The following is a 20,152-nucleotide window of genomic DNA, read 5'->3' as shown; positions in this document are numbered from 1 at the left end:
TGTGTGTGAGAGAGAGAGAGAGAGAGAGAGAGAGAGAGAGAGAGGGGGGGGGGGTAGAGACACACAGTGAGTGTGACTGATTGAGAATAATTATTCTTAAGCACAGACATGAATGGAACTATACTTAGCCCCCCAGTGTCACACACTGATACAATGGCTGACTTTAAACAAACATGCACATCTACAAGCTCTCAGTCAAACCTGTTTTTACCAAGAGCAGCGAACGAAGAAAATGACGGACAGAGAACCAAAAAAGTAAGAGACTTGGGTCGGTCGTTGCCTTGGGAAGGGGTGAGGATGAGAAAGTGGAGTAGACATATAGAGCAGGGGTCTTCAACGTTTTCAGGCCAAGGGCCCCCTAGCTGACAGAGAGATGAAGCAGGGACCCCCACTATATAGTATAAAATTGTGTTTCAGATTAAACTTTTTTTGTTTACCTGGTCTGCTCTTTTTTCCCTCTACACCTATACCTCTTTGCCAAAAATAGCCGATCTACAAGCTCGTAGATCTGCTATTTTTGTCTAAAGTTCTCCTCAGAAAAGGGACGCTAGGGTTCAAGTGGTTAAGGTAATAAAAATAATCATATCACACGGACCCCCTGTAGTAACTCTAGGGACCCCTTAGGGGTCCTGGACCTAGAAAGAGAGAGAAACAGAGAGAAATGTGTGCGCGCGTCCGTGTGTAGTATAAACAGACAGATCCACTGACAGAGAGAAAGGGAGCAAGGAAGTTATGATGAGATGATAAGACTGACGCCCGAGTCAGATCTAACTAAACTAACTAACTAACTAACACGTCACGGTGGGGTTTGCTTGTAGATTCTTAGTTCTTGCCGGCAAGCAACATCAATTGACAGAAATTAAAGGAGAATTCCGAACTACCTTTTTCTTACCTTTTATATGACATTATTATATGCTAGGACTAGTAGGTGGTAATAAAAATAGCAGATCTACAAGCTCACAATGCGTTTCAAATGGCCGAAACGTATATAGGGTTGAAGTGGTTAATGTATGTTTTCTACAAAGTAATTAGTAACTAAAGTTTTCAAATAATTGTAGTGGAGTAAAAGTACAATATTTGCCTCTAAGACGTAATGGAGTAGAAGTAAAAGTATTCGAAATTGGAAATACTCAAGTAAAGTACAAATACCTCAAAATTGTACTTAAGTACAGTACTTAAGCAAATGTACTTAGTTACTTTCCACCAGTGCTACGCATCGGCCGTACAGTACACTCGGGTTTTTAGCTGAGGTGGACTCGGGATGGAGTTATGATTTGTTTCTACTGTACCACTCATCCTAAGATATAATAATATGATATAAAAGGTAAGCAAAAGGTAGTCCGGAATTCTCCTTTAAGTGAAAGACAGAGAGAGGAAAGACAAGAGAGAGAAGCTGATGTCATCGCAGCCGCGGCCCTGGAGCCATAAGCTTGTTAGCGGCGCTGGATCACGTAATGACGATGATGGCTTGACAGACCTCTGGTCCTCTCTGACAAGATAACACAGGTAAATGGATTGCTTCTGTCCTCTGGCAACTAGAGCCGGGTGCCACAAGAGGTCCTCCACCAGAGCCTCAGGAAGGAGTTTATTTTCTCCGCCTTGCATCAGAACAAGCATCTAAGGATGCTTGAGTGCTGCTGGGTGTTCCTGCTATAGGGTTTCACTGCCGCTTGCTCACCGCCGCCTCCGGAACAGTGTTGATTTCGTCGACTAAAACTATGACAAAAAAGGTTCGTCGACTACTTTTTTTCACTGACGGAAACTAAATAAAAACTAAATAAAAACTAAATAAAGACTAAATAAAAACTAAATAAAAACTAAATAAAAACCAAATAAAAACTAAATAAAAACTCAGCTACGATGACTAAAACTAAGACTAAATACATTGACAATTTCGTCAACAAATAAAAACTACACTAAAACGTTAGTGAGGGACGAGTGGAGAAGAGATCCAGTAGAACTAAAAGTCATTCTATTTTTGGTTGCGCTCGGGTGTTGCACTCGCAGATCTACAAGCTCACAACTTGTAGATCTTAGACTTTAGATTTCTTTGGCTATTAAAAAATAGCAGATATACAAGCTCATAGCAGATATACAAGCTCAACTAAGCTCAAGCTATGAGCTTGTAGATCTGCTTTTTTTTTTTTTTAAATCGTGAAAATTTGTGCAAATATGAATTTATGTATTTCTTTTAAGCGAACATTTGTAACTCAAATCTTTGCTTCTGGGGGGTCCCTGGAACAATATATCTTGAGATGGGGGTCCGCATTTTGGGGGTCCTTGACATGAAGAACCCATGTGTGTGCGTGTGCGTTCGTTCTTTCGTTTGTGTGCTCCTGCTCCAGCAAGTGATTGCTAGGCCTGTCACAATTATTACATAATCGCCCGATCGCAATGTTCCAAAATTCAATGCCAAAAACACAGTTAAATCGCTAAATCGCATTTATTTGCAAAATGCAAAAAGTTAAAGTAAAACGCCATGATCGTAACAGCCCTATACTAGTGATTGCATAGAGGTGAAGGAAAGAGGCATGACAGGAATGGATCACACACACTTAACAGCAACTCAGGGAATGTGACTTCACCTCTGGACTCGCTCCAAGTCTCCCACTGGTCCAAATGACATCAGCGCCATTGTCCCTGATCAAACACTGAGTCGGGAGGAAGCTGTTTTTGAAAAGGTGGAAAGGGTTCAAGTGTTTCTGGGGCTGACAAGAGAAAAGCGTCCAGTGGATGGAATGAGGAAACTCTTGTTGCCACTTGCCACATCGTGGAGTTTTAGTACCACCGTCTACAATGCCTCTGTGCGTGTGTGTGTGTGTGTGCGTGTGCGTGTGTGTGTGTGTGTGTCAGTGGTGTAAAGTAACTAAGTACATTTACTCAAGTACTGTACTTAAGTACAATTGTGAGGTACTTTTACTTTACTGGAGTATTTCCAATTGTCTATACTTTTACTTCTACTCCACCACATCTCGGAGTCAAATATTGTACTTTTACTCTTTAGTTACTTTGCAGATACTTTGCAGATACTATAAAACATGGATTAACCACTTTAGCCCTATTTTATACCTAGGCTATTTGAAAATAGCAGATCTACAAGCTCACAACGCGCCGTGTGAGCTTGTAGATCTGCTATTTTCAAACATTTTTGTACTTTTACTTTTGGTACTTTAAGTACATTTTGATACCAATACTTCTGTAGTAAATTTTGAATTCCGGACTTTTACTTGTAACAGAGTACTTCTACATTGCAGAGTACTTCTACTTTTTCCACCACTGGCGTGTGTGTGTGTGTGTGTGTGTGTGTGTGTGTGTGTGTGTGTGTGTGTGTGTGTGTGTGTGTGTGTGTGTGTGTGTGTGTGTGTGTGGCTGGGTGAGTGTTCAAACCAGTGTCTACAGTCTCTTAGGTGACCAAGACAAGCTGTCACACTCTAACGAGCTCTACATTCCGCACCTGAGTGGACCCGACTACCCTGGTCATACTTTTTGGGATTCAGTTGTTCGGTGTCTAAACGTAGGTGCTTTTTAAATGTAGGTTCTGAAGATTATTCCCAGCCGTGTTAGTTTGACCAGCTCAAATTGTAGCTGACACGACCTTGACTACTACGTTTTTTTATGGGTTTGATTTGGGCTGTCTGACAATGCACGAGGGAGGGGGTGTGGAACGCATAACTGCACAAAGTTCACATAATCAGAATGGGATTAAATGTGAAGAGATTTGGGTTAGCTGTGAGGGCCATTAGTGCCTACTTTGCCAGTTGATATTTAGCCACATTAATCCATTTAGACCGGGAACGCAGCTATATGTAATGTTTAAGATTTCTTTGGGCTAATCAAAAATAGCAGATCTACAAGCTCATAGCGCGGCACCGAGTGCCGCGCAATGAGCTTGTAGATCTGCTATTTTTTTTAAATCGTGAAAATGTGTGCAAATCTTTGAATATATATACATATTTTTAAAGCGAACGTTTGTAACTCAAATCTTTGCTTCTGGGGATCTGTGGAACAACATATTTTTAGATATTTTTGTTTTTTAAATATTTAAATATTTAATATTTATTTTATATTTTTTATGTTTAAACAAAAACAAGGATTTAGAAAACATTTTTAGAATTGGCCTCAGGCATTAATGGGTTAACCCTGGCCCACATTTTGGGCATGTCATTCTAGGTGAAAATGTGCGATGCGACGTGTTGTGAGCTTGCTATTTTCCAGCGATTCCGTCGTATGACGAAGTATAACACAGGGCTTAAGTGGTTACATATGATGAGATTCGGGTCGCTGCTGCGTGGGCCATTAATGCCTACTTTGGCGGTTGATATTTAACCTTTCAATAAGAACACGCAGCGGGAGTCTATTTGGCTCATTCTGCATTATAAAGAAAGCACAGCAGGTTAAGCATTCGGCATCCTCGTCGGTCAACCATTAACCAGGAAGTGCATCGCATCCTACAGCACACACAGTGCTGCTAAAAGAACACTAGGCTTCTGCAGAATCCGCACACGATGAACTACTTATAAGTGTATTCTCAGAAGACAATTACTTTTGTATTAAGGACCCTCGCCCCCTAAGGGGCACTGAGAGCTTGCAATATGATCGTGGAATGGTGGGTCAAAGTAGGTATACGTATTGTTGGAATTCCTCCTCGCAAGAATAGCACAAGGCTTCAGGCGGTGGCAGTTTGTGGTGTGTCGGTGTGCGTATACGCACACGTGTGACAGTGCAAGTGTATAAGGTTGCACGAGAAAGTGTGCACACACACCTCCGAATGCGTGTTTATTTAGGCTAACAAAGTAGGTGAATCTGTTGCATATTGTTGTCTGCTTTTGACAACAAAACCTCAGTAGTCATAAATCATCCTTCAGGTCGACTGATTCTGTGTGACACACTGAGAGAGACCTGACCTGGAGCAAAATTCTAAATTTCAACTGATTATAGTGGGTTATAAAGGACACACACACACACACACACACACACACACACACACACACACACACACACACACACACACACACACACACACACACACACACACACACACACACACACACACACACACACACACACACACACACACACACACACAAATTCACTGAAGAACTGGGACAGCAGGACTGGGGAAAAAAGATTGAACCCTCACAGGCAGCATATTATGCCTGATATCATTATAGTAGTATGCTTTTTTTCCCATTCTGAATCTCTTGTAAACGCTGGATTTAACCCTTTCATTCTGCCAGTCTATAACTTTCAATTATTGCCATTATGAAAATTATATTTTTACAATGTTCAGTCACTTCAGTGCTCAATATTCTCCGCATGGTTGTATGCTGAAAACACACTTTGACAGATTAGTTGATTAAATGCACAAAATCCTTGGAAATGTGAGCTGTGGAAATGAATAATGGAAGGATGTATTTTTACACTGCATTTTCAAAAAAAATATTTAATTTAAAAAATAAAAATAACAAGTTGATTAAATCAACTAATCGATTGGTCGGAAAATTCCTATATGACTATTAGTCAACTGAGAATTTCTTTAGTCAAGGAGGTGCAGCTCGAATGTGCAAAGGATCCCTCCTGAGCTACATTCTGCACCGGAGGAACAAAACAAAACAAAAAAACATGACAGCATGACAATATGACTACAAAAGTATGCATGTGTGACACAACTAGAGGCGCCACACTGACAAAAGATGGCCAGGCTGAGGAATGTAATGAAAGGAGAGAGAACGGAGAAAGGCCATGGAATGTGTGAAAGAAGAGATCACTCCATGACAGGATGATGGCGAGGACAAACATAACAGACCCAAAAAAAGAAGCAAGAAACAAACAACCATTAACCTACTTCTTGTTCAAGAAAGGTGGACTGGTTCGACATAGGCCTCATCTCCAGTCTCCCTGACTCAACTTCTGACAACAAGACTATAAGAGTCTACAAGGTTAGGCTGCTCCTTACCCCCCAGGTAGTCGTTTTTGGGGATATCATGTTTACGACTAAAGTGTTAGATGGACAAGTTTAACAGCTATCTCGCCGTTACCTCTTGAGAATCGTGTGTGCCTGAGGGTGGCGCTACAGGTAAGGTCATGGGGTTACCCAAATCAGTAAGTGTCCTTCTCAAGAGAACATGAACGCACTCAACAAGTTTCACAGCGATCTGCCCATTAAATGTAACTTCAATACCTTCAAAAACTGTTATTTATGTTTTTTTATGAAGTTATACACAGTAATGACACGGCAAATTGTCAAACGTTTGCTATTTAGACTTCCATTTTTGAAAATATATTAGTCTGCACTGACAGAGTTGCAGATTCTCAATTGTTTGTTGTTTCGTCATGACACTGAACTTTAAGATGCTAAAATTGCATTTTAATACCAATAATATTATTGTGGTATTCTTCTCTATTCCATTTACTTTCAATTTTTACTTTCCAATTTTATCCAGTCAGGAGAGAGAAATCAGATAAACAAGTGAAATTGGAAGTGATGAAACACAAACAAAAGAGCAGACAGAATTGGAACTGGAACAAATTGAAATGATCTTTGAGGCAGTCCATATATCAGCATGCCCGCAGTATATATATGCCCTCTAGTTACATAATCCAATATGGTCCGTCCATCTGACTATAGACTCATAACACATGAGGTTCTTTACCCACGCTGGCCCCAGAACCACCCATTGTGTTGACCAGGACATGGCCCTGACTTCCCCCTGCAGCAAAGAGGGTGTTCTGGGTAGTTTCTCAGAGAGGACACGGCCTCTCCAACAAAAGACTTATGTTACACTGCATCACCGCCATACGTCCAGTCACAGCAGAAGCTCTCATTATGAAGGGACTTTATCATTTAAGGCCCCCGACCCCCCAAAATGATCATATATGAACTGGGGACCCCCCACCCTGATAAGCACTTGGAATGTAGGAGTTGAGGCATTCCATTTTGTTTGACTTGGTTCCACGGATAAATATTGTGAAAATAGCAGATCTACAAGCTCACAACGCCTTGAAATTTATTTTTTTGCAGTAATGGTCTTTTTCTTTTCTTTATTGGTATCAAAAATGTCTTAAAAGTCCTTAAAATGTCACTTCACTGTCATCTAGGGATCCCCCCCCCAAAAAAAGAAATCATGTGGGGACCCCTCTGGGGGTCCAGGCCCCCAGATTGAGAACCACTGATTTAACTGACAGCGATGATAGTAACTAGCTAGGCGGTGAAACACTGCATACGAATGCACTTGAGAAACATTACAACAGCAATTAACGAATGAACTGGCTCAAACATTAATTACATTTGATAAGTGAATGATTAGTGCATTCAGGAAATTAGAATGAGGAGATTAGGAAAAAAAAACCTTGATGAACTAAACTGTTGTAAATTGTGTAGATTATGGAACAATAACCCCCCTGTGCCATAGCAAGCCTCTAGTCCACAGCATTTGTGCTGTATACATGCCCGTTACAAGATTTTATTGAAATGGGGTATTTATGCAATGTATTAAGATTAAGCCAAGTAATGCCAGCTAAATGCAGGGCAAACTGACTGCTAAAGGACTTATCACAACTTACACAAAGTGTTGTTGCAAATAGAGACTATATAATAACATGACATTGTTCTTTTGTCCTGCACTTGCCGCTGTTACACACGTGTGCTCACTGCTGACTATTAGACTTGAAATAAGCATTGCAGTACATGAAACCTGAAGAGATATCAACCATACTGTACTGCTGTTAGATATGGAATGCTGAGCGCTTATTAACCCACCTGGGTTTCTCTCTCCTGATTGGATTAAGACCTGAGGCCGATTCTACAGATGCCTTCTAAACCAGTAGTTCTCAAACTTTTTCGTGACAAGGACCTCCAATGATAAGTGTTTGGCTGCGGACCCCCACCTGACAATGTTTTGTGCCAGGGACCCCCCAGAAGAGAAGATTTGTGTTGAAAAAAAATCTTTTAAGAAAATGTAAAAAAAAATAGCAGATATACAAGCTCACAGCGCAGCATGAAGTGACACGCTACAGTAAATAGATTCAATGTAAAATGACACATATGCTTTCCCGGTTTTAATGTGTTAAACACAGAGAGACAGTCCATACACCGTAGAATCCTGAGAGTTCATTTAACTCTAAAAGTTTAAAAATGTACCCTTAAAGGGTCATTTTCACACTTTCAGAGTAAAACGATGTCTTCAACTATCATATAATCATGTATACCACTGTCCTATTGTTATGTCCTATATTAATTATGTCTTCCATGGTCCTGTCCTATCCTTCTACTGAGCCTCTGTTATCCTTGTAACATGTGTGTCTTAGCACCTGTACTATTAAACCCGATAAAATGTCTGCAAATGTATTATACTTGGCAGCCGTGGTCATTCTAACTCTGATCCAGGATGTAAATGTGCCTCGACTTGACGTCCGTATGATCCTACGCCAGTTTCATTTAACACGGTTCTGTCTTATCAGATGAAGAAAGTGTGGCCCAATTCCCACAGCGCACAAACCAACGTTTCACAATGTGTTAGCACAGCAGTAGCCTGTTGGTTGTTTCATAAGTGCTTTGTCATCTGCGGCTGCAGTAGGAGAGACTCAGTGGCCTTAATAGGTGGCGCAAGAATCAAGGTCAGTTGGTGTCTGTACATGATACACATGCACACACACACGGCACACACACACACACACACACACACACACACACACACACACACACACACACACACACACACACACACGCACGCACACACGGCACACACACACACACACACACACATACATATACACGCACGCATGCACTCACGCACGCATGCACACACACACACGCTTGCGCACGCACACACACACACAAACATGCACACACACGCATGTGCGTACGCACATACAGGGTTTTATCAACCCTACCATCTTTGTGCGGACCAAGTGCCACTTATTGTTTATATATTTATTTATTTTTGGCTGGTGGGGGTGTTGGGGGAGGGGGGGTTTTGTGAGTAGGCTGTACTTTAGTGAGCTCTGCTGTTAATTCAAGGAAAAGAAAACACGTATCTGCACCTCATCTATCTGCATCTTCGCTGTGACAACACGTCACAAAGTGTTGTAAGCTTGTATGTCTGCTTGTAGGTCTGCTATTTCTGCAGAAAACATGGAAACGATTATGACGATTATGCAAAATAATTGGCCATCTTTGCTTTCAGCCCTTCGCAATCCAAAATAGCTCCTCATTGTTTACTGTTACTATAGAGACAACGTAACACCAAGCTTGACTGTTCCACAATGTATCATAAAGTGATACTTTGACCGGTGATTTACCTGGCGTATTGTGGTTATTGCTTGGCATGTCTCCGAATGCCTCTTGGCCAATCACAAGGTGCTGTGGGAACTACCTGTTGTATAATCGGCCATATATATTTCCATTTAATTATCTCAGCCGGTCTGTTACGACATTCAGCATAATAATTACACTCTCTCTCCCTCTCTAGCGTAACCTTCTCTCCAGGCACAGGAAGTTGACATCCTGGACAGGTTACAATACAAAGCGAAGTAGTTCTCTTTACGCAACGAAAAGTTTTCCAGGGTAATCGGGAGAGAAAAGGGAAGACGGACAGAAAGTGTGAAAGAGGCAGGGAGATCACACTTGAGAGTATGCCGTCTCTCTGTGACCGTTTGTTCCTAGTGAGAATATGGACGCCACCAATAGCCAGTGGTGGAAAAAGTACTCAAATGTTTCACTTAAGTAAAAGTATCAATACTGTAATGTAGAAAAAGGAAAAGTCCGGAATTCAAAATTAAGTAAAGTAAAAGTACAAAAGTATTGGTATCAAAATGCACTTAAAGTACCAAAAGTAAAAGTACTGAAATGTTTGAAAAAAAAACGTGACGCGATGCGACGCGTTGTGAGCTTGTACATCGGCTATTTTCAAATAGCCTAGGTATAAAATATGGCTAAAGTGGTTAATGTTTTATAACGTAATCATTTATATCCGCAAAGTAGTTTTCAAATAATTGTAGTGGAGTAAAAGTACAATATTTGCCTCTGAGATGTAGTGGAGTAGTAAAAGTAGAGACAATTGGAAATACTCCAGTAAAGTAAAAGTACCTCATAGCCAATAAAAAAAGCCCTGGCCACATGGCTCTTCAGGTCACACACCTGACACAGCGCATCATGTGCCAGAGGGCACTCTGTCCCCTTGTCGCCTTATCATAGACAGTTACATAGCTCGGGTGCTTGGCAGTGAGACAAGGATAGGAATGTGCATGATAAGCAAAGTTAGCAGAGGTAAAGCAAACAACTCTTTGTACACATCGTGCTAGTCCTGACAAAAAAACACTTAACCACTACATTTTCAAAAAGAAATCACGGTTTTAAAATCTTTTGTGAAAATCCAAGTGTCGATCTACTGTTTTCAAAAATGTTTGCAGATTTTGTCTTACAATTTTGCCTATAATGACATGCCCAAAATAGGGACGCCAGGTTGACTTGAAAGTGGTTAAAAAGAAGGGGAAAAAACTAAGTTAAATCACTCAAATGTTATCCCCAAGTCACAGATTATTCATAAATCAGTTATTTAACACTGAGATTGTGTGTTCCTGAAAATAATTATATAATTCAAAGTTACGTAGGTCAGGGTGTAGTATATACACTCGCGCGTGGTCACCAAATGAAATGGTCAGTAGACGGTATGCGATTCTTTTCAAATTTTCTCGGGCGGTATACTACGTAAATAGCGTAACACGGTAGAACACACCTCTGGGTTACAGGATAAAAAAGTGACATTTAAAGTGATGAAACAAAAAATGAGCAGGCCGATTTTTTACTGGAACACTATACAATTGAAACTGATATATTATCTTTGTGTGGGGTTCTCTCTCCTGATTGGATACAATCAGTATCCCGGCCTGAAAATGTATTAACAAAAACATATCACACTTACACCAATTGTAAGTGCCTTGGTTCCAGGGAATTTGGGAGATGTGTGCTAAATGAGTCCTCACGTCTACCAACCTGGTTGGTTAGAAACAAATGAAAGAGAATCTCTTCAAATATCAATTACTTCACACTAACATTATAATTGAATTAGTAGAAGAAACTGTTCAAATATCTGCAGCACGATATTCACTGATCATCTATTGCCCTGTTGAACTAACAGTGCATTTATGGGCAATATGCAAACATGCAGTGGTAGGCACATACTGTATAGTGCTATGGCTGGAAACACACACACACACACACGCGCGCGCACACACACACACACACACACACACACACACACACACACACACACACACACACACACACACACACACACACACACACACACACACACACACACACACACACACACACACACACACACACACACACACACACACACACACACACACACACACACACACACACACACACACACACACACACTACCCATAAAAGTCTAATTAAATAACAGTTACATAACTGCTGAAGACAATGGTGTCCAGTTATACAATCGTATTATCATTCTGAGCTGTCTGTGGCACAGGTACTGGGACCAATAGGTGACTGAATTTGAGAACGTAAGCGATCTGGGCCAATTATTAAAAAAATCACTTTTGCCAATTGAAAGAAATTATTTGACATTCAATCCTTAATTGTGTAACATTGTTTTGTTTCTGCCACATAGTTTAGTAAAACATTCCAGCAAAAAGAAGTGCCAAGTCAAGTTGACCCGCCAATGTGCGATGAGTTCACACAGGAAGACAGGAAGACGCTGAACCTGGTTGCATTGTGGTGTGTTCTAGGTTTATACCATATTATTCCTTCCCACACACATGACATGCGCGAGTATATACACTCACGCGTGGTCACCAAATGAAATGGTCAGTAGACGGTATGCGATTATTTTCAAATTTTCTCGGGCGGTATACTACGTAAATAGCGTAACACGGTAGAACACACCTCTGGGTTACAGGATAAAAAGGTTTGTGTGGGGTTCTCTCTCCTGATTGGATACAATCAGTATCCAGGCCTGAAAATGTATTAACAAAAACAATATCACACTTACACAACTTGTAAGTGCCTTGGTTCCAGGGAATTGGGGAGATGTGTGCTAAATGAGTCCTCATGTCTACCAACCTGGTTGGTTAGAAACAAATGAAAGAGAATCTCTTCAAATATCAATTACTTCACACTAACATTATAATTGAATTAGTAGAAGAAACTGTTCAAATATCTGCAGCGGGATATTCACTGATTATCTATTGCCCTGTTGAACTAACAGTGCATTTATGGGCAATATGCAAACATGCAGTGGTAGGTACATACTGTATAGTGCTATGGCTGGAAACACACACACACACACACACACACACACACACACACACACACACACACACACACACACACACACACACACACACACACACACACACACACACACACACACACACACACACACACACACACACACACACACACACACACACACACACACACACACACACACACACACACACACACTACCCATAAAAGTCTAATTAAATAACAGTTACATAACTGCTGAAGACAATGGTGTCCAGTTATACAATCGTATTATCATTCTGAGCTGTCTGTGGCACAGGTACTGGGACCAATAGGTGACTGAATTTGAGAACGTCAGCGATCTGGGCCAATTATAAAAAAAATCACTTTTGCCAATTGAAAGAAATTATTTGACATTCAATCCTTAATTGTGTAACATTGTTTTGTTTCTGCCACATAGTTTAGTAAAACATTCCAGCAAAAAGAAGTGCCAAGTCAAGTTGACCCGCCAATGTGCGATGAGTTCACACAGGAAGACAGGAAGACGCTGAACCTGGTTGCATTTACCTGTTGCACTCCCTGACACAGGTTTCTTTCCACTAGCCCTTGGGGGGCCCAAAGTATGACCTAAGAGTAAAATGGCCGCCGTGTGAATATGGTCAATAGTCTCTCGGGTTACTCAAAAACAGATGTCATTGTAGTAAGGGGCTACGGTTATAGCCTTGTGGTGTAGAGCTATACCACACAATGGCTCCTTCATGTGACAGACACAGAAACCTCAATCCACACCAATGCTCAGTCTTTTACCATCAACACACTCTCCCGCTCGCTTTGAGACACTCGAACCAAGGCAATTATGAGTATGGGTTTTCTGTCCGTCTCTCGTCAACTCATTCGGCACTCTATCAGTTGATGGATAGACCACAGGTTTTCAAACTGGGGGCGGGGGGCCCACAGCCCCTGGGGGCACTATGGGTGTACATTTGGGGCTGATTTGAAAATTTGAATCAAAAATCATTTACATTCAAATTCAATTCATAAGAGTTTCGTGAATTGACATGCCCTATTTTGAGCATGTCATTGTTATTGACAAAAACGTTTTCCATTTCTTTTTTGTTTGTTTGTTTTTTAAGCCATTTCACAGTAGGCGGGCCGCAGCCAGAGGCTACAGGTATTTGGGGGTCCTTGGCATGGAAAGGTTTGGGAACCTCTGGGATTAGACGATGCTTCTCAAAAGTATGGAGTTTATTGGCTCAAAGTCTGTGGAATGAGTTGAGAATCAATCTACCTTAGGGGATTTTGTGGGATCAAAAAAGGTTGATCTATGTAATGCAGCGATGTGCATTTAGTGGCAAAACCACACTATAATATTTAAGCTACAGGCTGGCTGCGTATCGACCGGTGTGGTGACAGACATACGGACAAACCCTGTTTTGATGGGTTGGCATTCTGCCACGCCGCCAAAATAGGACCCTGTGCTCAACCTTGCCATCGTATGTAACCAATTTAAAATGTGGAGGAATTCACACAAAAAAAGAAAAACGGACACATCAGAATTATTACATCCACACCCCCAAACTGTCCCGATAAATCAAAATATCCTCTGCAGTCGAGAAAGTAAATACTCCCTCCGCAGCCGAATTTGACCATTTGTACATCATTATGCCTTCAGTCAGGGCTGTGTGTAGAGCAGTACTGACTCACCAAGGTATAAATCAAATATGTGTGTTACGTGGCAGGCACACTCCCCTGAGATCGTTATATCACCAATCACCCATTGACGGACAGATCTCCTCTATGGCCTATTTCTCGCGAACACCAGTGGGGGGAAAGGAACTTAGTACATTTACTCAAGTACTGTGCTTAAGTACAATTTTGGGGGATTTGCACTTTGTATTTCCAATTTCCAATACTTTTGCTTCTACTCCACTACATCTCAGAGGCAGAAATATTGTACTTTTACTCCGCTACAATTATTTGACGACTTTAGTTACTGGTTATTTTGTAGATTTTGATTATTATTACAAAACATACATTAACCACCTCAGCCCTATATACATTTCGGCCATTTGAAAATAGCCGATCTACAAGCTCACAATGCGTCGCGATGCGACGCACTGTGAGCTTGTAGATCTGCTATTTTCAAAAGATTTGCATAATTTGAAAACTGTGAAATGGGACATTTTTGCATAATGAATACTTTTACCTCTTGTACTTTTAAGTCCATTTTGATGCCAACACTCTTGCACTTTTACTCAAGTACATTTTGAATTCCAGACGTTTACTTGTAACAGAGTATTTTTATATTGCAGCATTGATACTTTTACTTAAGTAAGAAATGTGAGTACTTTTTCCACCACTGGTGTATCCATTACCTCATATCTGAGTTGGATACACACGCGCACACACACGCACGCACATACAGTACATTCTACTGAGTTACTGACCTCTGAGGAAGTGAATGGATGACAGAGGAGGGTCATTCAGGCGTAGAGCACCTGCTGCTCCGTGGTGGTCATCATCACACGCGTGACATCATGTCTGGTGGTCAGAGAGAGAAAAGAGAGAGAGTGAGGAAAAAGAGAAACATGAGACCTTTTAAAAAGAGAAATCCACGAGAGGAAAAGTAGGTCAACTGTTATCCACTCATATGGGCTGATGAAAGGGAGCCAGAAGGATGTCCACAGAATGACAATAATCTCTTCTTTTATACCTGATATGAAGCCTTCACAACAGCACAACGACAAAGGAGCTGTCTCGACACCCGATACGCTGGCCTGTGAACTGGCAGTGCATGCGGCAGGCAGCGACAAGGACCCTGAGACAGGAAACAGTGTCCTGGTGTTGTTGTGCCACATTTGCATTGCAAAAACGCACAGAGAGACTGGTTTGTTGTGGACAAACGGTCCACTTCTATACCTCACCCAATCGACCCCAAGATGGCCGCCGCTGTGCTAGCAAGCAAGTGGTGGAAGAAGAACTCAAATGTTTTACTTGAGTGGAGGTATCGATACTGCAATGTAGAAGTACTCTGTTAATAGTAAAAGTCCGGAATTCAAAATTGACTTGAGTAAAAGTACAAAAGTATTGGTATCAAAATGTACGTAAAGTACCAAAAGTAAAAGTACTAAAATGTTTGAAAATAGCCGAGCTTGTCAAATAGCCTACGTATAATGTAATAATGTATATCTGCAAAGTAACTAGTAACTAAAGTTTTCAAATAATTGCAGTGGAGTAAAAGCACAACATTTGCCTCTGAGATAGAAGAGTAGAAGTAAAAGTACTGAAAACTGGAAATACTCCAGTAAAGTAAAAGTACCTCCAAATTGTACTCTAGTACAGTACTTGAGTAAATGTACTTAGTTACTTTCTAGCAAGTGATCGTCTCTAAAAAAAAGTTCACTGTACACTGACACTCGCTGCATTCACTCTCCACTGAAGTGACCACTAGATAAGATAGAGAGGCCGCGTGGGGCTCACATTGTAGATGACCTAAATTCTCTACCCTGCCCTGTCTTCTATACTCACTGATGGTATAAGCATCTGAGAGTAATTCATTCCTTATGCCAGGAACAAATTACCCTTTTTTTCGCTCCCTGCACCTCTCCCACTCATTCCTGCTGGACATAATAATGGTTACAAAACAGCACGTACGGTCTAACTTTCTTTAAGAGGGAAATCACCTGTGATTCTAAATCCTTGGGTGGACTTGCAGTAAATTCCTTACAGAATTAAGCGGTAGGGAAATTCCTATCATTAGAGATATTTGCTTGCATGGTTTCACATAAGGCTGGTTCACGTTCAGTGATATGTGTCCATTGATCCCAGGTCTTCATTCAACTCTGGTTTTGTTAGTGTTACATTTATATCATGTACAAGTGGTTCTCAGACTTGGAGGAACCAGGGATATTTTTGGGGTCGATGGAAGATCTACTGTATATTGGATATTCAACTGTCAGACTCTCTATGTTCTATGCCAGGGGTCTTGAACGAGGGGTCCTCAGAGCTAGGGGGGTAAGTTTCAACGAAAACACCTGTTCTTGGTTCTAGTGACTGATATTGTCCTTCTAATACGTGAGGGGGCCGTATTTTTTCAATTACTTTTTTAATTTATTTTATTTTATTTTTTATTTATAATCTTTTTCATTTTCCAAAAATAAATGAAAAGGGTAATTGAAAAAATCACGTATTAGAAGGACAATATCAGTCACCAGAACCAAGGACGTGTGTTTTCAATTAATCTAACGTGGTTACGTTTGAAGTTACAATGGGTTTGTATAGGAAGGGGGGCGTGTCTGATAAAATGAATATCAGATATCTAAATGCTGAATAAAGAAACTTAAAAACTGTCCGGGGGTGCACACAAAAGTCAGAGTAGACGTTCAAATGACCCCTAACATGTTTGAAAGTGAAATATCCCTTTAAGCTTTGTAGTTTTTAACATAATATTTAACAAACAATTGTTTAAAGAGCAGTGTCTTAGGTTTGGACAGGATTTTTTTAATTGGCCCAAATTTCCAGTTGCAACAACAAGTATAACCTATAGTGTACATTCCTTGGGACATTATGGCAAACCAAATATTGGAATAACACACTTTTAAAATGTGCAGTAGTAAACATTAGCAAATTCTGACCAATATATCTACCAAGAAGGTAGGTCATTGGATGACCCCTGACCCAGTGTTGTGAGTGAGTCAGTATTGCCACAGAAGCGTGCATAGGAACTACAAACAAGGGTTTAAATCTAGTCCAATAATAACAGGGTGAACAGGGTAAATATGCTCTCCTCCGGCAAACTGCCGGACAGACTGTAGGAGACAATCTTTAGTGAGTCCTTGACTGTGTGAATCCTTTTTCACAATCTTAAAATAACCTTTTAAATTAAGATTGCACTTTATTTCCATATGCAGGTACTATCTTCACCTAGCTTCACCTCTTACTTATGAGTTCTGTTACACTGCACAATTCCCTTTAGTAGGAAGGAACTTCACAGTAATAAATATTTAAAAAATCTGCCTAACAATGATGTCACTGGTAGGCTGGTTTCTGAAGTGTTCACAGCCCTCTGAAGTGTTCACAGACCAAGTAGAGAAAAATGGTACCATTTTATCATGAGCATTAGGGAGGACCAATTACATGATAGGGTGAAATGGCTGTGAAGTCGTCCTTTAAAGTTATTTTCATAACTCCATACCGAGTCCAGCATATTTAAATAGCTTTTTTTTATGCCATTATCACAAAATTACATCCCAAAATCTAGATTATATCTACTCGTATATGACAATATCGATATAGTATCAATATATTGCCGTGTGATGGCACGTCACATTGTCAGCAATGTTGCCTAGTTGAGGGCACCCAAAGCACCCTTTTCATCCGAGAGGTTTGACTTGACCTCCAACAGACGGTATGATGATGAACAACACCATTCAGACCTCAAGGGGGTTGAAGCAGATCTGCCTCAAGTCTGGCACCAACCAAGCAACAGCAACGGATCACTGTTTTGGAAAATAACCTCTCACCTGGTGACTTCAACAAAAGGAGTGTTGAAGTCACATTATACGGCTCCAGAGACGGTTCCAGTGTCTTTATAATTACAGAGTCCCCACCCACGCCCGGAGGCTACAGACTCACACGGTCTTCACAGTTATCATCATCTCATTTGTATCTCATTTTTAGCATCGCCTGCGAATGCCGGCTTTGGCACAATGAGACAAACTTCTTACGGCTAAGATTAACCCTTTCAGACCGGGAAAGAATCTGTGTCTTTTTTAGGTTTCTTTGGGCAAAAATAGCAGATCTACAAGCTCAAAAAGCTTAGCAGATCTAAGCTCATAGCGCAGCACTCGGTGCCGCGCTATGAGCTTAGATCTGCTAAGCTTTTTGAAAATTCGTGAAAATTTGAGCAAATCTTTGAATATATATATTTTTCAAAGCAAACATTTGTACCTCAAATCTTTGCTTCTGGGGGATTCTACAAATGTCTTCTAAATCCTAACAAAAAAAAATGATGTTGCTATAATATCAGTGGTTCACAAACATTTTCACGTGAAAGACCCCCAAAATTATGTGAATTTTGGCCGCGGACCCCCATCTCAAAATATTTTGTGCCAGGGAAGCGCCAGAAGTTGTAAAATAGTTAAAAATGTTCGCTATGGAAAAATAGATATTCAAAGATTTACACACATTTTCACGATTTAAAAAAAAAAAAAAAGATCTAAAAGCTCATAGCGCTGCACTCGGTGCCGCTTGTATATTTGCTATTTTTGAATAGCCAAAAGAAATCTAAAAAAGACACAGATTCTTTCCCGGTCTAAATGGGTTAAAATTATTCGCTTTTGAACAGTTATAATCACCACGATCGAGGAGTCAAGTGATTCGTAATCTCCCCATTGTGTGGAGTCTGACACCGTGGGTTCATTTAGACGGGAACATGGGGAGCGAGTCACACAATGGCTACATTTTGGTTGCTGTTGTTGTTGTTTTTGTTCCCCAAAGGTTTATCTGCCTCAGGCCAGGGATTAGAAGGAGACAGAAAGCAAAGGCTGGAATGAGTAGGGAGACGGGAGGAGGTTATAGACTTCAAAAATAAATCAACAGAGAGATTAAACTTCACCAGAAAACAGCTCCCTGGACTTTGTAACCTAGAAAACAAGTGATGGATTGAGGGGGAGAGAGAGATGCAAATGTGGTGTTATGAGTAATGTGTAATGGTCAATGGTGGACGGTGGTGGAAGAAGTGCTCAGATATTTTTACTTAAGTAAAAGTAGCAATACCACAATATAAAAAATACTCTGTTACAAGTAAAAGGCCTGTGCTCAAAATGTTACTGGAGTAAAAGTACTGAAGTATTGGCATCGAAATATACTTAAAGTACCAAAAGTAAAAGCACTAAAATGTTTGAAAATAGCAGATCTACAAGCTCACGTTGTGAGCTTGTAGATCGGCTATTTTCAAAAAAGCCTATGTATAAAATAGGGCTAAAGTGGTTAATGTATGTTTTATAATATAATGATTTATATCTGCAAAGTAACTAAAGTTTTCAAATAATTGTAGCTGAGTAAAAGTACAATATTTTTATGTAGTGGAGTAGAAGTAAAAGTATTGAAAAATGGAAATACTCCAGTAAAGTAAAGATACCTCAAAATTGTACTTAGTTACTTTCCACCACTGGTAATTTGCAATGGACGAAGAGTACGGTTGTTGTAGGAAGAGTGTGGTCAAAGACAAGCCTACAGTGAACACCGGTCAGAAACAATCTATTGCAGCTATCAAATAATATAGTTTGAGATAATACATATAGACTACTTTCTCCTTGAAACTGAAACCTAATGGTACATTACGTGACTCAAAGCAAGTTTCATTTCACTGCAAGTTGTTACACCCACGGATAATTGAAAGATAATCAGAGGGATATAAAAAGTAATAAACAGAACAGTCCATTGTTAAACCTCACCTTATCAAAGGGCAAAATTTGGCATACAACTTAGAGAATGCGAGCACTACTCAAGTTTCTCCTAGTAATTATTTACCAGGTGCATGGTCTAGAAAAGTCCTTTAAAATCTAAATAAATAACAAGTGCCTGAAGGACATTTCCGTGAGTGCTGCTAATCCCTCTCGCAATATTTGCAATATTTCATAACATTAGTACAATGATGGCGTATAATTGTTTTATCACCCAAAGCATACTGATATGTCAGGAGCTCTACTGAACAAATACAAATGCGCAATTTTGCACGTGCAAACACACAAACACACACACAGACACGCAAGCACGCAGGCACGCACGCGCACACACACACAGTCACACACACAGTGTCACACATACACACTCACAGTCACACACATACAGTCACACACGCACGCATGTGCACGTACACACACG

General features: G+C 40.5%; 1 protein-coding gene across 2 annotated transcripts in view; it reads right to left on the bottom strand.

Annotated features, from left to right (window-relative positions):
* shroom1 (shroom family member 1) overlaps positions 1-20,152 on the bottom strand; it is a 55,606-nt gene that overhangs the window by 26,080 nt on the left and 9,374 nt on the right. For both annotated transcript variants that reach the window (XM_084073173.1, XM_084073175.1), the window contains exon 2: positions 14,713-14,806. The gene's annotated coding sequence lies outside the window, so the exon portion shown is untranslated. The remainder of the gene's footprint in view (positions 1-14,712; positions 14,807-20,152) is intronic.

The sequence above is a fragment of the Gymnoscopelus microlampas genome (assembly GCF_963454915.1).
Source record: "Gymnoscopelus microlampas genome assembly, chromosome: 12".
NCBI classification, from domain to species: domain Eukaryota; kingdom Metazoa; phylum Chordata; class Actinopteri; order Myctophiformes; family Myctophidae; genus Gymnoscopelus; species Gymnoscopelus microlampas.
The sequence above is the reverse complement of the archived record's forward strand: the minus strand, read 5'-3'. Positions and strand labels throughout refer to the sequence as shown.